The sequence below is a fragment of the Muscardinus avellanarius genome (assembly GCF_963383645.1).
Source record: "Muscardinus avellanarius genome assembly, chromosome: 12".
NCBI lineage: Eukaryota > Metazoa > Chordata > Mammalia > Rodentia > Gliridae > Muscardinus > Muscardinus avellanarius.
The window spans coordinates 52,972,383-52,992,698 of NC_137798.1; positions in this window are offsets into that span (position 1 = coordinate 52,972,383).

A 20,316-nucleotide genomic window follows, 5' to 3' on the forward strand; every position below is an offset into this window, starting at 1 on the left:
GGGTCATGTAATGTTTTGTCATATGTATACACTGTTCAATGTTTAAATTGTTAAGCATACCTATCTCCTCAAATGTTTACTATTTTTATACTGGGAAATTTCAGAATATTCTTTTCTAGATTTTTAAAATTAATTTCTCCTAGCATTCAGGAGGCTGAGGCAGGAAGATCACAGTTTGCAGCCCTTTGCAACTCAATGAGACCCTGTTTCAAAATTAAGAATAAAAAATAGGGCTGGGAGTATAGCTGGATGTAGAATGCCCCTGGGTTCCATCCATAGTACCACAAAATAATAATAATAATAATAATAATAATAATAATAATAATAGTTTTTCTAGATTTTTAAAATTTTACCTGTAGTCACACTGTTATTCAATAGCACACCATACCTTTATGCCTTTTCTAACTGTAACTTAGTAGCCACTGATTAAACTTTCCACAATTCTTCCTTCCCTCTATGCTCCCCAGCCTCTGGTAACTACCATTCTACTCTCAAATTCTGAGATCAATATAAAAATTGTTTTCAGTTTTTTAGTTTTAATTTTCTATGATATATTGAACTATTTCTCTTATGTTTATTTAAATTTTTAATATCATCTCATTTTTCTTATTTCCTGTATTTTTGTTGAAAATTCATTTTTTAGTACTACTGTTTTTTTATTTTAGCTTTTAATTCTTCTTCTTTTTTTTTTTTTTTTTTTTTGCGGGTCTGGGAGTGGAACCCAGGGGCATTCGACCTCTGAGCTGCACCTCCTGCCCTATTTTTATTCTTTATTTTGAAACTGGGTCTCACTGAGTTGCAGAGGGCCTCATTGAGTAGCTGAGGCTGTCCGCAAATCACGATCCTCAGTCTCAGCCTCCCAAATGCTGGGATTACAAGTGTGCGCCACCACACCCAGCTTGCTTTTAATTCTTGCCCATTGATTTTATTTTTGTTTGTATTTTATTGTATTTGTTTTCAACATAAATACTTGAGAATACAAATATAAAAATGTTTTTATAAGACCTTATACAAATATTTTCTGAAAAGACAAGATTATTACATTTAGTGATAGCTAATTTTTAATTTTAATAAGGCTGCATTGGTCTGTGTACCCAGATCCAATTTTTAGTTTTGGTAAGTGGCTGGGGGTTGAACCTCAGACTTTCTGCATACAAGACAAGTACTCTACCACTGAACTACATTATGCCTAGTGACCAGGGTTGTTTAACTTTAAAGTCCTACTTCCCCCATCTGATCCCTTTCAATCCATGTCCAAAACAAGCAATAAATCTTCTGTGCAAGCAAACAAAGCATTGTTTCCCTGGATTACATCGAAACCTTGCAAACTCCAGAAGATTCATGATATGCTCACCATAGTTGGTCAACTTGAACAAGAGTGTGGTGTCTTGCCATCATGCACCATGCAAAAGCATTTTGGGTAACTCTGTGTTTTCCAGCCCATCTATTATATAATCACCATGGATTTTGAGTAAGCACTACTTGTTTCTTCATTTATGGCATATTTAAAATCCAGATATAGGTGAACCATCTGTGTATTTCTGATGATTCTCATAAACATTGTACTCATTAGAATCCTCAACTAACAAAGAAGGGTGTTCTACTCCTCTATGCCTCCAGGCTCATAACTATAAGAAAACAACAACAACAACAAGTTAAAATTATGGCTAATAGCAAAATCCAGGATGTATCTCTTGATCCTCAGGGGAATAAGGGCACCCATCTTATGATTTCATAATCACCTCAGTGATATTTCCTTCCTAACCTTTAGTTGAGAAATATCCCACAGCCATGCTCTGTCTGAGAGTGTGGTTTTTCAGACATTTCCTATTTCATTCTGCTCACCATTTTCACTGTGATCTCTGGGAACCTGTGAGAGAGCAGTGATAAATTGTCTTGCTTATACATGACTGTAGTTCAATTCCCTTTTATGCTGAATACAAAAATTCTGCCTTAGTATTTATGAGATGTCATTGGTGATAGGACATAACTTTCAGTTTGTATAATTTACCCTATTTAAAATAAAAAAAATTATCTTACTCTCAGATGATTTGCTTTTTGTCTTTTGGTAAGCAGCCATTTTCAGTGTTTGGATGCATCAGGATAAATTCAGTCAATTATTTTTCGCTCTTTTAACACATATACAATCAGAATAAAAATAAAAAATAACAAATTTAAGAACTTCGTAGTTTCAGAATCTTTATATAAAACTAGAAAAAATTAAAACTAAATGGACAATAAGAAATTTAAATGTACACACCAAATATTATGTAGAAAAAGGTAAATCATACTGATTTTGTTTTAGAATATTTTATGTAAATAAAATATTAAATACATTGGTTGATGAATTTAAAAGTTGAGGCTGAAACAGGAGGATCACAGGTTTGAAGTCAGCCTCAGTTACTTAGTGAGGCTGTCTGCAACTTATTGAGACCCTGTTTCAAAATAAAGAATAAAAAATAGGGCTGGGAGTGTGGCTCAGAGATAGACTGTCCCTGAGTTCCATCCCTAGTACTGCAAAAAATTATAAATAATTTTTTAACTTAAAAAAAACTATATGGTTTTATAGTTTCACAAATGTAAGATTTCACAAATATGATTTAGATGACTAATATTCCTATTTGGAATATTTTTTCTTTGTCCAGAGTTTTCTGCTATTTACATTGATGTAAATAAAAATCCTTATATTCTTAATAGTGGGTATTTAAACTCTTTTAAAGAAATGCCTAGTATTTCTCCTACTGTTAAAAATGTACCCCATTACTTCTACATGCATACTATAAATATTTCAGTTTGTAACTCATGTTGCACAAATTATTAACAATGTGGGAAGATCAGAGGTCACCCTGTGTCTACTTCACATTTAAATATAATACATGATAGAAATATGATAGGGATAGATGTCACACTTAGTCCCTGTATTTCTAAAAGAAATTTAATCTACTTCTAACATTCAAAACTTGAGATATTTTACATGGAAACTTTAGTATCTTGTTTCTCTCCCCAAATTTATAGTTCTCATAATCATTGTCAGCTGTGACCACCACATGACAGAGGGTATGAGCTCTTTATTTCATCATAGTCTCTTCAGCTACTCAATGATTGAAATCCCAAACTGATCTGCTTGTATTTTATGCTAACCACGTTACTTCTATATAAATAAAGTTGTGATCAAAGCTTTATTTCTTTTCCTGTATTTCATTATCAACATCTGCATTATTCTATTTTCTATTACTATGACAAAAATACATGATGTTGGTTAATGAACAAGGAAGGGAGGTTTATTTATCTCACAGTTCTGGAGGTTCTAGGGCACGGTTCTTTTTCAGGCTCTGCCCTGGTGAAGGGCTCACTGCAGATGGGTCATAATCGTGGGGCCAAGACTGAGAGGAAAATATCACATCACATTACAAGAGATGTATGAATCACAGGTTTAAAAAACTAAGGTGGGGTCTCTACTAATGATACAGAGGGGCTTAACTCTCAAAACACACTTGGGCGTGACTACCACATACCAGTATAGCAGGCAAGAGCAAGTGTAACTCTTGCACAGCACACACAAGGGTGGCATTACACACAGGGGTGACATAACAGGTAGCTCACAAGCACTGGGTACAAGGTACAACACCCAGGCACAATGCTGGTCAACCAGGAACACGCTGGCAATCAAGTGGAGCCCCTGGCAGCCTCAGGAATGGAACTGTCTTCACTGAGACCTAACACCTGCAGCATCATCTGCCCAGGAGCCTTGCCACCTTGCCCTTCTGACCAGAGATACAGAGATTAATGCTGACTCAACCAGATTCTTTTTCCACTAGTAGCTGCCAGAAAAGTCCCTAGCTTCTCTCCTGGTTGAGCCCTGGTTAAGGTCAATTTTGGAGATCCAGACCAGACTCACCACTGACCTGGACCTCAGACTCTGACATAGCCAGTTGAGTTTGGCGGTAAATGGACTTCCTAACCTACTTTCTAGGTTGAACTAATCTCTCTTTCCCTCTTCCTCTCCCTCTCCCTTTCTCACCCAACCTTTAAAATAGCATACATTACATAAAGTTTGTGTGAAGTGTTAACAAATGAAAATCCAGTCTTGGTCATGATCATGATAACATTCTTGAAATGACTGAGACTGTATTTAGGTTGTTTTCCAAGACCTAATTTTGTTTGGTTCAAGAAGTCAGAGAGCTCAGGAAGGGAACAGTAAGGACTTCTCATGAGGCCCAACTTTTATTTTTTGTGGTACTGGGGATAGAACCCAGGGGCATTCTACCCCCAAGCTATACCCCCATCCCTATTTGTTATTCTTGATTTTGAAACAGGGTCTTACTGAGTTGCAAATGGCTTCACTAAGTAGCTGAGGTTGGCCGTGAACCATGATCATCCTGTCTTAGCCTCCCAAATGCTGGGATTACAAGTATACAACTCCATGTCTGGCTCTTTTTAAAAATCACACATTCTCTTAAGATTGCTATGCTGAGGGCCAAGATTCCAACCCATAAAATCTCCTAAAACACACTTACACCCTAGCACTCTATATTTGACCCACAAGGTTCATATCCTTCTCATAGTGTAAAATATACTTATTTCATCCCTGATGGTCCCAAGGACTTAACTTGTTCCACCATCACCTACAAGTGCATGTTCATAATCTCAACTGAGACTCAATGCAACCTCCTTCTGTGAAAAATAAAGAACAAGCTATTTGCCCGGTGTGGTGGCGCACGCTTATAATCCTCACGCTTGGGAGGCAGAGACAGGAGGATCACACAGGTTCGAAGCCAGCCTTGCTGGTTTAAGAGACCCTGCTTCCAAATAAAATATAAAATAGGTCTGGGAGTGTAGCCCGGAGGTAGAAGAGTTCCATCCCCAGTATAAACTATTTATTTCCAAGATACAGTAGTGGGACAGGGATAGGATAAGCATCTTTATTTCAAAAGAGAGAAATTAGAAAGTAGAAAGGAATATTGAGCCCAAACCAAGATTGGAAACAAACAGAACAGACATTAAGTTCTAAAGCTCCAGGTATTTCATCCTGTGCATGCTGTGGCGGGGTGGGCCTCTGAGGCCTGGGGCAGGCCTGGTCACAGGCCACATGGTTACTTGCTCAGTCTGACTTTGCACACTATTTGCAGCTTTTACTGGTGGTGCCACACGATGCTGGTTGCTCTGCATTTTGGGGGTCCCCATTGTGGCTCTATTCTCATGTATATATTACCTCACCAGGGGATCTCTGTAAAGGCTCCAATCCTGTGGCAAATTTCTTCCTGCCTTCCCAGGCCTTCCTTTGAAATTCAGCGAGAGCTACCACAAACCCAAGACTTTGGAATCCTGCAAGACTGCAGAACACATACCATTTGAATGCCAAGGTCTGCCCCCAGCACAAGTGGCACCTGGGTCCTCTTGAACCAATGTTGTAGCCTTCTCTGTGCATTTAGCTGCTGGAAAACAAGAATCTTGAGGTCAATCAAGAACACCTTGAAACACTTCTTTCCTAGAAGGTCTCTGGGCCTGTGCTGGAAGAGGAGGCATTGCAGATTTTACAGATGGCCCTCAAGACCTCCTCTTATTGACCTGATACAAAGCAACTCTCATCTCTTTGGCAAGTTTTATTTAGGCCACACCCTTGCTTTTTCCTTCCTCCTCATTGGTCAGGCTATGGATTTTCCAAATATTTATGCTTCTGCTTTTTTTTTTTTTTTCTTTTTTTGAGGTACTGGGTATTGAATCTAGGGCCATACTGTATCCGAGCTACATCCCCAGTCCCACTTTATTTTTTATTTTGAAACAAGGTCTCACTAAGTAGCTGAGCCTGGCCACAAACCTGTGACTCTCCTCTTGTCTCAGCCTCCCCAATACTGGGATTATAAGTGTGTATCATAACACCCAGCTTCTGCTTTCACTTTGTTTCTTGTGTGTGTATGTGTGTGTGTAGGGTACTGGGGAATTTTAGCCAGAAATGTTTTATCTCTGAACTATACACTCAGCCCTAATTTTTTTTTAAAGCAGGGTCTCATTAAGTCACCATGCATTGGTCTTGAATCTCCTGTGTCAGCCTCCCAAATACTGGAATTATTGACATGTGCCGCTATGCCTGGCTTGGTTTGTTACTTTTTGTTTCAAACTGTAGCTGTAAGCAGTCAAAAATCATGCACAGAGACCTTTCTATATTTCACTTAAATTTTTCTTCTGCTCGTTTTTCATAATTATTAAATTTGACCTGCCATAAAGCTTTAGGGCATGGACAGATTTCAGTCAATTTCCTTGCAATCGTATAACAAGGTTGGCCTTTACCTCGGTTTTCAATAGAATTATCATTTTCTGTCTAGTATCAAGTTTCGTACTAATCCGAGTCTTCTGAGCCATTGTCAGAATCACCTATAATGTTCCATTTACAGCATTCTAGGCTTTTTCTTGCATGCTCCTACAAAGACTTCCAATCCATTGAACATTCCAAAGTCGTGTCCACATTTTCAGGTATAGTTACAAGAACAACACTATTCCTGGGTAGCAAATTTTTGAATTCATCTATTCAAGTCACCATAACAAACTATTGGAGGCTGGGTTACTTCTAGAGATTATCATTCTGGAAGCTTCTGGGCCTGGGACTAGTGCTCTTTCAGCCTTGGTAAAGGACTCATGGGGGGTGACATAGGAAGGGTGGGAGTGCATGCTGGAAAAATAGGTCACATAGCCACTAAGTTGGATTTCTCCGCACCAGTGTTTCATCAGATACAAAAAACAAGGGCAAGCATCAGGCATTACTATGTGCGCTGCTTAACCTCGGAGCTGGGTTTGTGGTAAGAAACTGCAGGGGCTAATGAGAAAGGGCAGCTTTCCACTTGTATGAGGATCACTATAGCCATCAGGTTCAACATCTGCTAAAATAAAGCTAGGCAGTGAAAAGAGTTGAACTCATTCCAGTAAAAAGTCTGGGAAATTAATAATTCAGTTAAAGCTAGAATGAGAAAAATAAAATATGTAGGAAAGAGCAATTTTTATGGAGTAGTATAAAAAGTAAAATGGTAAGTAAAATGTTGAAGTGGAAGTAGTAGTGGACTGGGGTCAGGAAATGAGGACTTACAGTCTTAGGTTTTTCATATTGGGGGGTTTAGTGTGTAGTGGCTATTAGCCTGAGAAGATTAGTTAACTTTTCTGATCTCCAGTTCTCTCATCTCTATGGAAGCAACTGCATTTACTTAGAGAAACAATTTTTGATTCATGTATTTATACTATGTGTATTTGGGTATTCATATAATTCTATGTACATATAATAGGCACAAAATTAATAGTATTAGATTTAATTGATGTTGTACCTGAAGCTAATTCTCCTATTAGATGTATTCCCTACTACTCTTACTACTATATTCTGTGCTTTTTTGACCTGTCTCTGTAACATTTAACAAAGTTGTAAAGGGGACTGTAGTTTTCCATGTGCTACGTAGAGACTACTTTTCACACTCCAAAATGTATGATCCGTATGGTATGTTTTATTTAATTTCAACTGCCTGGACGTGTCTTCTGCATTTAAGCAAGACAGAAAATATCCTGCTGAGATCTTAGGAAATTGGTTCTAATATTCATATCTTCATATTAAAGTTATTCCCAATTCACATCTAACCTTTATACTGACGTTTTTCAATATTCCAATATTAAACAAAATAATCTCAAGTGCTTGACGCTCCAATAAGACATGCTGAAAAAAAAGAAAACATTCAGGACTTCCCTCTACAAAAACAAACAAGCAAATAATACATACACACACACACACACACACACACACACACGCACACACACACACACACATACATCTATTACTATATACTTGAAAGGGTTTCAGGTACTTGTCTTCATAGTTTCCCTAAAATTGGGGATTCTATAAACTAGATCCCAAATTCTGAAAAGGGAATTTAGAAATAGGTCCTTGATTCATGAGTTACCATACAAATCTGAAGTGACTTTCTTTCCTTTTTCTTTGGATCAAAATTAGAAATGTATTTTTATTTACATGCACAGAACCTTGGATTTAATTCTCACTGCTGCAAAAATGGTATGATACAAAAAATAGGTACACATTAATAATTTCAAGTTCACTTTAATCATAAAAAATATGTTGGCTGAATAGAAGACCTTAGAAAATTATTAGAATTGTGATATAAAAAGCAAGAATGACTGAGACAGGAAGATAACAGAATTGAGACCAGCCTTGGAAACTTAGCAGGACTCTTAGAAACCTCACTAGGACCCATTTAAAAAATAAAAAATAAAAAGGGTTAGTATTACATTACCCCAAAATCAGTACCATGCTCTTCCGTAATACCCAGTACTGTACCCCCCAAAAACAATATGGATGAGTATCTAGTACAATTTAAATTAAATATAGATTTGATTTTACCATTGGTATATCTTTAATGACAACAGGTTTAGATACCCCAAACTTTAAACTAATGAGATGGTTGCAGACATCCCATATTAAAATATGCTTAAACGAGAAGATATGAAAATGACATAAAGGCCATTAGAAAGATAACTAAGAAACATGGAATCAAAAGTCATTTTTCACTCTGTCTTTTAAAAATGATCTCTGCAACTATATAACCAAAGGAACTAGTAATATAGAAAGTTCAAATATAAAATTAATTACATTTGAAAGTGTTATTTTCAAACTATTGTGGAAAAAATAGTACAGGCCAAGTATTCATGCAACTCTGCATAATCATGAAAATATGAAAGAAAGCTATTTTGAAACCTTAAACAACTTGCCTGAAATATTAAGAACCATGAATAGAGACCCAGAAACAAAGGGGAGCTCATGAAATTAGCACCGTAGTTTCTCTAGTTCTTTAAACATGGTCTTGTAAATGAGAGTGAGATTCATACTGACAATTTTACATATAGACACATTATCTGATCTGTTTTCTTCTTAAACCTCACCAATCCCCTTTCATAGCTCTACTGGCCCTTTCCTAATTTTCATGAGGACCCTATTCATTCACTTTTTCTTTCTAGCTTCTACGTATGAGAAAAATTATGCAGCTGACTGTGGACATTTCCAGGAATGTGGCACAGTTGATTGAGACACTGTACCGAAAGGAAAGGGTGGCAGATCCTGGGATCTACAAAACCTGGCACTGGAGGTGATGGAACTGTGCAGAAGGGGGTCCCAAGAAGTCAGCAAAGATGAAGAGTCTCAAAATTCCCAATCAAATGAGAAATATAAAGAGTAGTAAATGACAATGTCAGATATACAGCCAAAGACATTCAGAAAAGACAAGAAAAAAATGAATCTAAGAGCAACTGACCTTCAAAAGGCCCAGGTATTAAAGTTGAGGTATCTTTTAAAAATCAAGAAATATATGTTATTAAGGAATGAATAGTGAGAAATTTCAGAAAAATTTTAGGAAATTGAAAATAAGAAAAATGCTACAATTTGGATCTGAAATGTTCCCCCAAATCTCATGTGTAGGTAATGTAGCTAGGTTTTGAGGTGGGCCATGGGTGGAGGAGATGGGGGAGGGGCCTTGAGGACTGTCTGTTCCTGGACTCTTACTCTTTCTTCTTCGTCGTCATTGTCCTCCTCCTCCTCCTCCTCCTCCTTCTTCTTCTTTTTCTTCTTCTTATTTCTCTTCTCTCTCTCTCTCTCTCTCTCTCTCTCTCTCTCTCTCTCTCTCTCTCTCTCTCTCTCTCTCCTTTTTCTCTCCTTCCAGCCACCAGGGCTGAGAGAAAGTCCAAGGACCAGAATAAAGATTTTATTGAATAGATTAAAGGTCAGATTGTAGATAATAAAAGCAAGAGAACATAAGTGTGAAAGTAGATCAAAAGGAATAAGTCAATTCAAATAATGGGGAAAATAGAGAGAGTTTTAATCAATGGGTAGTATTTTACAAGTAGATAAAAAGAATAATTCTTGGAGTTCTGTATACAGTATGGTGATGGTGATTAGTAAATTGTAATGTTTATTTTAAAATAACTAGAGAGAAGATTCTGAGTGCTCTCAACATAAAGAAATGATGCAGTTTTGTGTCATGGATGCAATAAATATTATTATTTGATCTTTATATAATTTGTATACATGTATCAAAATATTTTCCTTTACCTCGTAAATGTAAAATTTATCCAAAAAGTCAGAAAATGAAATATATATTAAGAATAAAAATAATGAAGAAAAAAATTAATTGCTAAGTAGATTGTCAATCATCTGTGTTATAAAATCACCTAACATGTATGTAGGTGGAGCCTCAGAAGGTGATACAGTGAGAATGGCACAGAAAATATATCTGAATAATGGCTTAAATTTTTCTAATTTTGAGGGAAAATGTCAACATGCAGACATTTCTAAGGATAAGAAAAATTTCAAGTGGGAAATATATAATATAAATAACATCTAGGTCCATCAGCCTAAGATGGTTCAAAGTAGACATAAAGGAGAAAAAAGTTTAAAGTGACCAGAAAAAAAAGGATGTAGTGTATATGAGAGAACAGTGCTGAATTTTTATCAGAAATAGACCAGAAGACAAGAAAATGATATGTTTCAAATACCAAAAGGAAAGTAACCTCCCAACATAGAATTCTATTTGTTTGTTTATTTATTTATTTATTTTACCTCCTAGCTACATCCCTAACCCTATATTTTTTATTCTTTTTTTTGTGTGTGGTACTGGGGTTCCTGGAAGCCCTTCTACCTCCGGGCTACACTCCCAGACCTATTTTTGCATTTTATTTGGAAACAGGGTCTCCTAAGCCAGCGCGCGCGGCTGGCTTCGAACCTGCGCGATCCTCCTGTCTCTGCCTCCCAAGCGCGGGGATTACAAGCGTGCGCCACCACGCCCGGCTATATTTTTTATTCTTTATTTTGAAACAGGGCTTCACTAAGCTGGAGAAGGCACTAAATAGCTGACGCTGGCCATGAATCTGTGATTATCCTTTCTCAGCCTCCCAATTACTGGGATTACAAGCATGTGCCACTATTCTAGGCTGAGTTCTATATTTAAAACATCTCTGTAGCTGAGCATGGCGGCACACTTCTGCAATCCCTGTACTGGGCAGGCTAAGACAAGATCCTCAAGTTGCCAGCCTCAACAAATTAGTGATATCCCATTTCAAAATAAATAAATAATTAATTAAAAATAAATAATTAAAAATATTAAAATAAATAATTAAATACTAATTTAAAATATTAAAAATAATTAAATGAAAATAAATAAATAAATAAAAATTAATAATTAAAAAGGGCTAGAGGTGTAGCTCAGAGTTAAAATACTCCCAGGTTGAGTCTTTAGTATCACACACATAAAATCTCTCCAGTAACAATAAATAGGAATGAGGACATTTTCTGATGAATAATAGCTGAGGAATTTTTTTCAGTAGACTTCCACTTTAAAAAATTTCAACATGTGTTTTATTTTATTTTATGTATTGTGACAATATTAACTGGAAATTTAGATACTAAGAAAAATGACCTTAAAAAGTACAGTGAATACATAAATGTTGGAAAACATAAATTAGAATATTAAATATCAATTAAAACCAGTAAGTAAGGACATCCACATCAACATATATATTCTTTGCCAATATACTACTGAGTCCATAAAATCTTTCAAGGGAAAACATTTGTTATTAAGCCACTACATAAAATTTAAAATCATACAAAATTAATTAATAATGTTACAAGATAGCACAGCATTTCTTTGTGAGTGGGCAAAATAGGATTAAAAGGAGGTACTAATATGCTGGTAATTTTCTGTATCTTGATCTGTCTGGTTAAAACAGAGTGGTGTTTCCTATTGCATTAATTTAATCTTCATGTTTGTGAATTTTATACTTTATACATATATAGAATATATCATATTTGAGTATAAATTAAATTAGTTTTCCTATATATCATATTTGAGTATGAATTAAATTAGTCTTCCAATAAAATGATGTTCTTGTGCTTACTATGTTTACACTGGACATCTTACATAATATATCAATGAGGTATCCCTCAATTAAAATTTATGATCTGGGTTATAGGAATAAAATCAACAAGTGTAGCACATTGGAAAGGTAACATTGAAAAGGTAGATTTTGTTTTTAAAACCTTTTCTCTGTCACTAACTGGTCTGGTAGGTCATGGAGTCATGGCATAGTACTTCTGCTGTGTCACAAGCAAAGCGAGGTAGGGTTGGTTATCTTTGAGCAAAAGTGGAAGCAGCAGCAGAAAGTTCTAAGAGCTGAGTCTAGACACGATCGTGGCACCAGATCATGTGGTACTTTATGAGAAATATTTAAAAACTTGTAATTTGTCCAAGAAGTCATGAAGAGCAATGGCATTTAAAAAAATTAGATATTATCAGAAATGTATTTCAAAAGATACTAGCCAGATAGTCAGAGATAGTTCAGAGGATGCCTGAAGACAGAGCACTTATTCTATGGCAGAAAGCCAACTAAGACATACTCAGAGTCATTAGTACTGGAAGCAAAAAGAGAAATGGTAAAGATTTGAGGAATATTAAGAGATTTAAATTGTTGGACTTAATGGTTACATGTAGGAAAAGAAGTTCTGGGGAAAATGGAATCAGATTTATAGATTTTTTTTTTTTTTTTTTTTTTTTTGCTTTTGGCTTTTCTGCAAACTGAATGGCTTTAAGGAAAACCAGTGAGAAAAAAATATGAAGAGGAAGACCAGTGATTCAAATAGATAACATTTTCCTTAATGAGTTAATTATTGCTTCTAGTTGGATGTTTTGCTGAAAATTATTTTTCTGAAATGTTATACTGATATTTGTTACGCTTGTCTAATGAAGCCAATCAACTTAGTTCTCTAAAGGACCTGGAATGCTGCATTCCTGCTTTGCAGAAATCTGAGTCAAGAGTATCTCTTAGGAGAAAAGAGCAGTTTAAACGAACTACATTAATTTCACACCTGATGACTTGAATAATCTAACCAGGCCTTTTATGACATCCTCTTGTTCAACATTTCAACAAGATACCATAGCCTAAAATAAATTTTCTAGAGGCAAGCTGTCAAGTCTTTTAGTTTTGTTTGGCTCTAATCTGTGGAGGGAATCTGATAACTGGAAACACAGGATTGAAAATGATGCATGAGATAAAATGTTCAAAATGTATTGAAATGTGAAAGGGCTGGTGAGATCTGATGTACAGCCTAGTTACTAGTCTGTCTCCTTTTTTAAAGAATCAAGTTTTGACAGAGGCCTGATGCTTTTCCCAGTATATTTTCACAGTTCATCTTAATTTACAGTCACAACTGCAGACCCAGTCCAAAAGCAATTTTCGTTGTTCTAACTCTGCTCACGAAAGTCAAGTTCCACTTTATCTAATTCCTAACTTTCTCACTGTATCTGGATCCACGTGTAATGTACCAGGTGTAACTGGAGATGACACAGTGTCTGTCTGCAGAGAAAGAGTGAGGTTAGTAGACAACTGCAACATATCAACATGGAAACAAATCTTAAATTTAATAATACTAATATTTGACAACCTAATCTGGATTTGAACCTGCAATCCTGTTTCAGCATTCCAAGTACTAAGATTATAGGCATATGCCACCATGCCCAGCAAGATAAATTACCCAGGTTTAATATATAAGTGAGTCTTTGTGTCTACTTTGCTTAGAATACTTGAATAAAAAATAGAAAGTTACTTAAAATTATAAAGTTTTATATTAATGATAATTCAAGTTTCTAAAACAAAACTCTGTTGAGTATCTTACTATCTATACTATACACCCATAGAAAAATGTCTTGAGTTTGTGCATACTTATCTGTGTTTATGTTCATATCTGAGGAACGGCTTCACTTTATTTCTCATTTTCACTTGAAAAATTTCAAAGTTAGAAAACTCAGCATTGATATGCTTTCATATTGAAATATTTCATGGTGCTAGAATAGACTGATTTTAAAAATCATTATTTTATATCATAATTTTTTCAGTATTTTAGCCTTTAAGTAGGTATGCATGAAAAATTAAGTAGTTAATTAATTTTCATTAATTAATAGAAAATTAAAAAGTAAAAGATTCATTAAAATAATAAAGTCACAAGAAAATCTAGAAAGTGAATGTCAATAAATCTTCAAGAGTTTTGAAAGAACCTGAGCATGAAATTGTTAGCCAAAGAGTGTTACCTTTTGGAGTAAAAACAGCAGAGGAAAAGTCTGAATGCCTGCCAGGTGACTGCCATCCAGAAGTCACTTTGCAAACACAAGTGTTGAGATTTCATTCTTGGTGTTCAGCATGATGGAACAGCTTAGTAAGCCTTTTATTTATAAAATCATCTATAATTTTGGAGTCTTTTTCACATGTTCTGCTTATAAAGATCACAAGCTACTTGTCATTATGGGAGGATTGTTTTCATTACGTGAATTCTATAGAGACAGGAATTTTAAAAGTGTTTATGTGAGTGTCAACAGTGACTCTTCACTGTAAATCACCCTGTCTAGAAGGTATATTTACTTTTTTTTTTTTTTGAGGTACTGGGGATGAAACCCAGGGGCATTCTACTTCTGACCTACACCCCCAGCCAATTTTTTATTCATTTTGAAACAGGGTCTCCCTGAGTTGCAAAGGGCCTCACTAAGTAGCTGAGGCTTTTTGCAAACTGTGATCCTCCTGTTTCAGCCTCTCAAATGCTGGAATTACAAGCGTGTACCGCCACGCCCAGCTTCTTTATTTTTTGAAACAGGGTCTCACTGAGTTGAAAAGGGCCTCACTAAGTAGCTGAGGCTGTCCACAAACCAGGATCATATTTTCACAGCCTCCCGATGTGATTACAAGCTTGCGCCACCATGCCTAGCTATATTTACATTATTACATATTAGAAATATAAAGTGCAAATAGTGAAATCCCAGATTTAAAATATTTTTAAAAGCATGGAAAGTTAGGTGACACATTTTTGGTCAAAGAAGTAATTGTCAAATGGGATAACACACACACACACACACACACACACACACACACACACACACACACACTCTACATACCTAATGCAGGAGAGTGAACCAAAACATCACACAGAAATGTGCAGCTTCTGGTCAAATAAAACAATAGTCAGTGAAAAATTTAATAGTGCCATTCTCCAAAGGGCTGCTGAAGGCTGAAAATATCTTAGACTATAAAACATTTGCTGGGTGCTGTGGTGCATACCTGTAGGGGAGGCTGAAACCAGAGGATTGCAGGTTTAAAGCCAGCAATGATAACTTTGGGAAACTTTAGTTCAAAATAAAAAGAAAATAAAAGCTCTGGAGTTCTGGAGGTGTGTAGTTAAGAGGTAGAATGCCCGTGGTTTTAATCCCCAGTACCACACATAACCACAATATAAAATCTTTAAAATTGATTAATAAATTAGTTAGTTTTTACATAAAATCGAGGCCAGGAAATTCTTAAGTCTTACAGACTTCCTGGGATAGATAGAGTGTTGATAAGAAACAGTATATCATTAACTAGTTCATTTATTTAGCCAGATGGATTTCATCACTTTGTCATAAACACGTGGGAAGGAAATCGATCTTAAAGGTTTGAAATAATATTAAGCACTTAAATAAGGGCGCACTTAATAATTTTCTGCTATGAAGATGGAGAATGGTTCAGGTTCTTGAGGGTGACACAGGCATTAAAGAGAGCAACTCTCAGGTAAGAATCCCATGTCTGTCCACTCCGCATTAGCCAGGATGTGCAAGAATGCCAAGGATGCCTGTTATCTGGTCCTATGTGGAGGGTAAATAGTGGATCTGATTCTGGCAACGGGTCATCTAATTCTTGATCCCATCCCTTAATTTTTATTTAGTCTAAAAGAAAAAAAACCAGCATATGGAGGAAATGTGTTCACTCTTTGTTGATGTAAATGATAAGAGAACTGTCCTCTCCTATGAATACACTGTGCTTATCTTCTCAAGTAAGGAAACATCTTTCTTGGTAAAGGAAGTTCTCATTCCTCAAAAGGCAATGCACATGCTCAGTTATCTGGGGATAAACTGGAAATAAGTACCAATAGTGACATGTAGGCAGAATGAAAAAAGAGCTTTGCCAGGAGGTACTATGTAAAATGAGAGAGGAGAAAGTGGAGAGCGAGGCTGATTCATTCCTCTGAATTTTCTTGAGAAGCTAAATTTTAGCAAGTTGTTTTGTTTCCAAAACATCTGCTCGAGTTTGTTCTCCTATGATTCTTAGGATTGTTGTGATGGTTAGCACTGCTTTTTGGTTTGCATATATGGAACTGGTTATTTATCACAGTGAGAGTGGGTACATTTGAATTTATTCCTGGCCATGAAGAGTAAAATGTGTTGCTTAAAGACAGACAGTACAAGGACGGGTCAAAGGGATTCAGATACCAGAATCACTTCCAAATACACAGCTCTTGCTATTTAAGTGTCAGGGTGGCGTGTATTTTAATGCTATTTAAACGCATCTAGATTCTTCCACACTGCTTCACATGCATGCATTCATGAGAAAGTCTACATTGGTGATTAATGCATGACATTTTGAGCTAATCATGTCTCATTCTTTACATAGTTATTAAATATCAAAAATATGTTTTCATTAATCAATAGGCATTTAATTAATGTGAACTATCCATCTGATTAAACCTCAATTAGATGCCTATTCAAAACCATGACATTTCATGTGTTATTGGGCCACCTTACTGCCCACACAGATGGGATGCAATAAAAACATTAGCCAAATATTATACCATGACTGGTTGAACAAACGGAAGCACATTCATCTTAATAAAATATATTATAGATCAGGCCTCTGCTGTATACCCAACAATGAAATTACTACTGTAACAGATTGGTGTTCACGCTAACATATGCTGCCAATCAAACGAATTTGTGTTTGTGTGTGTAACAAACAGATGCAGATGTGTAATATGCTGTCTTTTATCTTGAGTACATTTTACTTAGTATTAAATAACAAACACCAAAGCAGATGGATTATAGAGTTATGGATTTGAGCACATCTGATGACTATTTGAAATGCTCATCAGAAATGCACTGCTGGCATTATTAAAGAAGATTATTAATTATAGGGATAGTCATTAATATTCCATTAATATCTACTTATGTTTTCATTGGGTTAGATATTTAAACAAAAATATTTGTAAACAAGAACAGAATTTTTAATAATAGCCATAATGTACATTCATTATCAGTATGCATCAGTTATTATTCTACAAGTTTTACCTAGATTGTATAATTGAATACTTATGGCAAACTGAAAAAATTGTTACCAAACATATTTTTCTAATAGAGAAACATAAAGCATAAAAAAAGATGATTTTTGTTTTTGGTGGTACTGGGGTTCCTGGAAGCTCTTCTACCTCCGGCTACACTCCCCAGACCTATTTTATACTTTTTTATTTTTGGAAACAGGGTCTCTTAAGCCAGCGTGGCTGGCTTCGAACCTGCGTGATCCTCCTGTCTCCGCCTCCCAATTGCGGGGATTACAAGCGTGCGCCACCACGCCCGGCCTAAAAAAAGATGATGAATTTAATTTTTATTAAAATTAGTTGTGCATGCTGGAGGGATTCAGATCCAGGAAGACTGACTCCAAAACCCATAATTTATGAGATCTGCTAGGCTTCCTTTTTGAATATATCCACTCAAAGCAGGACATCAATGTTGCTCATTGAGTGCTAACACCACTCTCCAGAGAACTACTTTATAGAATAGACTGAACAATCATCAAGCAAAGAGATAATTTGTATTGATTTCTGTAATCCAGATTCCTAGCATAGTTGATACAATAAGAGTAGACATTCAATATGCTTAAGTGATTTAATGATTAAGCAAAGGAGTAATTGATGGTCTAGTAGCTGACATATTCACTGGTGTTCTGGAAACATTGACTCTTTAAGACATCACCTGTAATTCCAGTTCTTGGGAGGATGGCAGGTTTGAGGAGAACTTCAGAAATTTAGTGAGGCCTGCCACAACTTAGTGATACAAAGCTTCAAAATGAAAAACATAAAATTGGTATATAGCTCATAGTTAAAATTCCCCTGAGTTCAGCTCCCAGTACCACAATTTAAAAAAAGATATATTTATTGCTCATTTCTTCATATAAATGTGTTGACTAACTTGGTTGAGACATATAATTAGAAGAGTTATTAGAGTTTTACATATAAATATAAATACTGCAGAAATATTCTTATATTCATGTGACATATGTATACATAATACAAAATATATTTACATATAACCACAATGATAAAAAAATAGTAAATAATAGCCAGGCCTGGTGGTGCACCCTTGTAATCCCAGCATTTGAGAGGCTGAGACAGGAGAATCATGGTTCACAGACAGCTTCAGCTACTTAGTGAGACACTTTGAAACTCACTGAGACTTCAAAAGAAAGAGTAAAAAATAAGACTAAGGGTGTAGCTCAGAGGTAGAATTCCCCTGGGTTCCATCTCCAGTATTGCAAAAAAAAGTAAATTATAATGGTTACTATTTGCAATAAATACTTTTACTGATATCTCTTAAGTGAAAATACTGATTAGAATATCATTGTGGAACCCAAGTGTACTTCAGTGAATAAGTGAAGGTAATTATTGATGACTTAATACCTTCTCTGTGACAGGAATCAGGTCTAGCTATTAACTGATGCAATAGTTTTTGTTGATCAGTTTTTCTCCATAATGTAGCTCAACTTACTGATTATTATTATTTTTTTGGATACCAAGTGTGAGTTTGGTTAACATTCATGCAATTGGTGTCTTGACAATGAAAAATTACCTGCTGCAAATGGGAAAGTACACACTAAATAATACTCTATATATTATTCTCAAAGCTCAAAACCACCACAAAACGTATGACTGATTTTCATCTTATCTTCACATATTTTAAATTAAAAGAGATACCAGGTAAAATGCACCTGCATTTTTCAAAGTAAAGGCTTGAATAGTCCATAGAAACACTTTCATTGTGGCATTTCTCTAAATATATTTTGGAAAAGTTAACAGTTTTCTCAATTTTTGTTCATTGTTTAATTCTTCAGAAGCAGAAGCATTTCTTTGGTAAGAATTAGTCTCTCAACCCATTTACCTCCAACTCTCTCCTAATTCATTTTCCACATCATTTCTGAATTGGTTTGCTTGATAAAATGTCTCACTATATAACTATTTTCCAAACCCTCTGTTTTTGTAGTTGCTCTGAGGAATAGACTCCAAATTACTACTCAGTAAAAAATGGTCACTGGAGGTTGTTTCCCTTTCCCAGCACTCCTCTTTCTGACTAGTTATCACCTCTGTGATCTCTCCCTGCAAGGTTCTTCCCTACTTAGGATTTGTGTCTGAGACAAGAGGATAGTTGAATGGGCCTCGGAGTCACTTGTGATTTGGAAGTTCACAGGGGATAAAGTAATAAAAAAATAAATTAAGAGTACATTTCTGAAAAAAAGGCACAAGGCCATATTCAAAACAAAAGCAGTATATTCAAATCAGAGAGTAGTTATATCCAGAGGTTGGACAGGAAGGCTGATTGTGGAATAAGCAATAAAATCAGAGAGTTGGTGTTAGCCCCTCTCAGCTGTGCTCTGGGCTAAGGATCCATCCACTGACCTAGCAGGAACTCTCCCAGGGAGCAGGACTCTGACAATGCACCTGGTAACAGGCCCTCTGGCTATAGACCCTGAAGTGGACATCTATCCTAGTGCCACTGTACTGATAAAATAGGCAGAGGCTGTCAAGTGTACTGAAGGATCAGGCAGGATCCAGGCCCACTTGAGCCCTGGTTACTGACCCAGCTACCATGGATCTTTCTATGGACCCAGCTGGGGCTGCATGTCCCAGCTCCTAGCCCATTCAGATGTGATCTTGGAGCAAATATCACTAATCCAAGGACTCAGTAGGAGAAAGCTCACTCAATTTAATCATTCTCTAAAGACTGGAAGAGGGTTTTGCTCCTTCAAGTACAGAGAAACCAATACAAAGCTAAACAAATAACGAAGGTACAGACGTGACACTACCTAAAGAAACCCATACAGTTTTAATAACAAAAAATTATGAGATGCAGCAAAACCAGTTCTAAGAAGGAAATTTATATTTTATTTGGAAACAGGGTCTCACCAAGTTGCTGAGAGCCTCACTAAGTAGCTGAGGGTGGCTTTGAACCCCTGTGATTCTCCTGTCTCAGACTCCTAAGCACAGGGATTACAAGGATGCACCACCATGCCCAACTTAAGAAGCAAATTTATATTTTGGAGTGTTGGACCTATACCCTCCTCTAGTAGTTTCACAGTCTCTGGTCTAACTTCTGAAGAGGTACTCCAGATAATGGAGGAGAGACCTCAGTGGAGTCAGGGAGGTTGTCCAAGAGAACGGAAGGG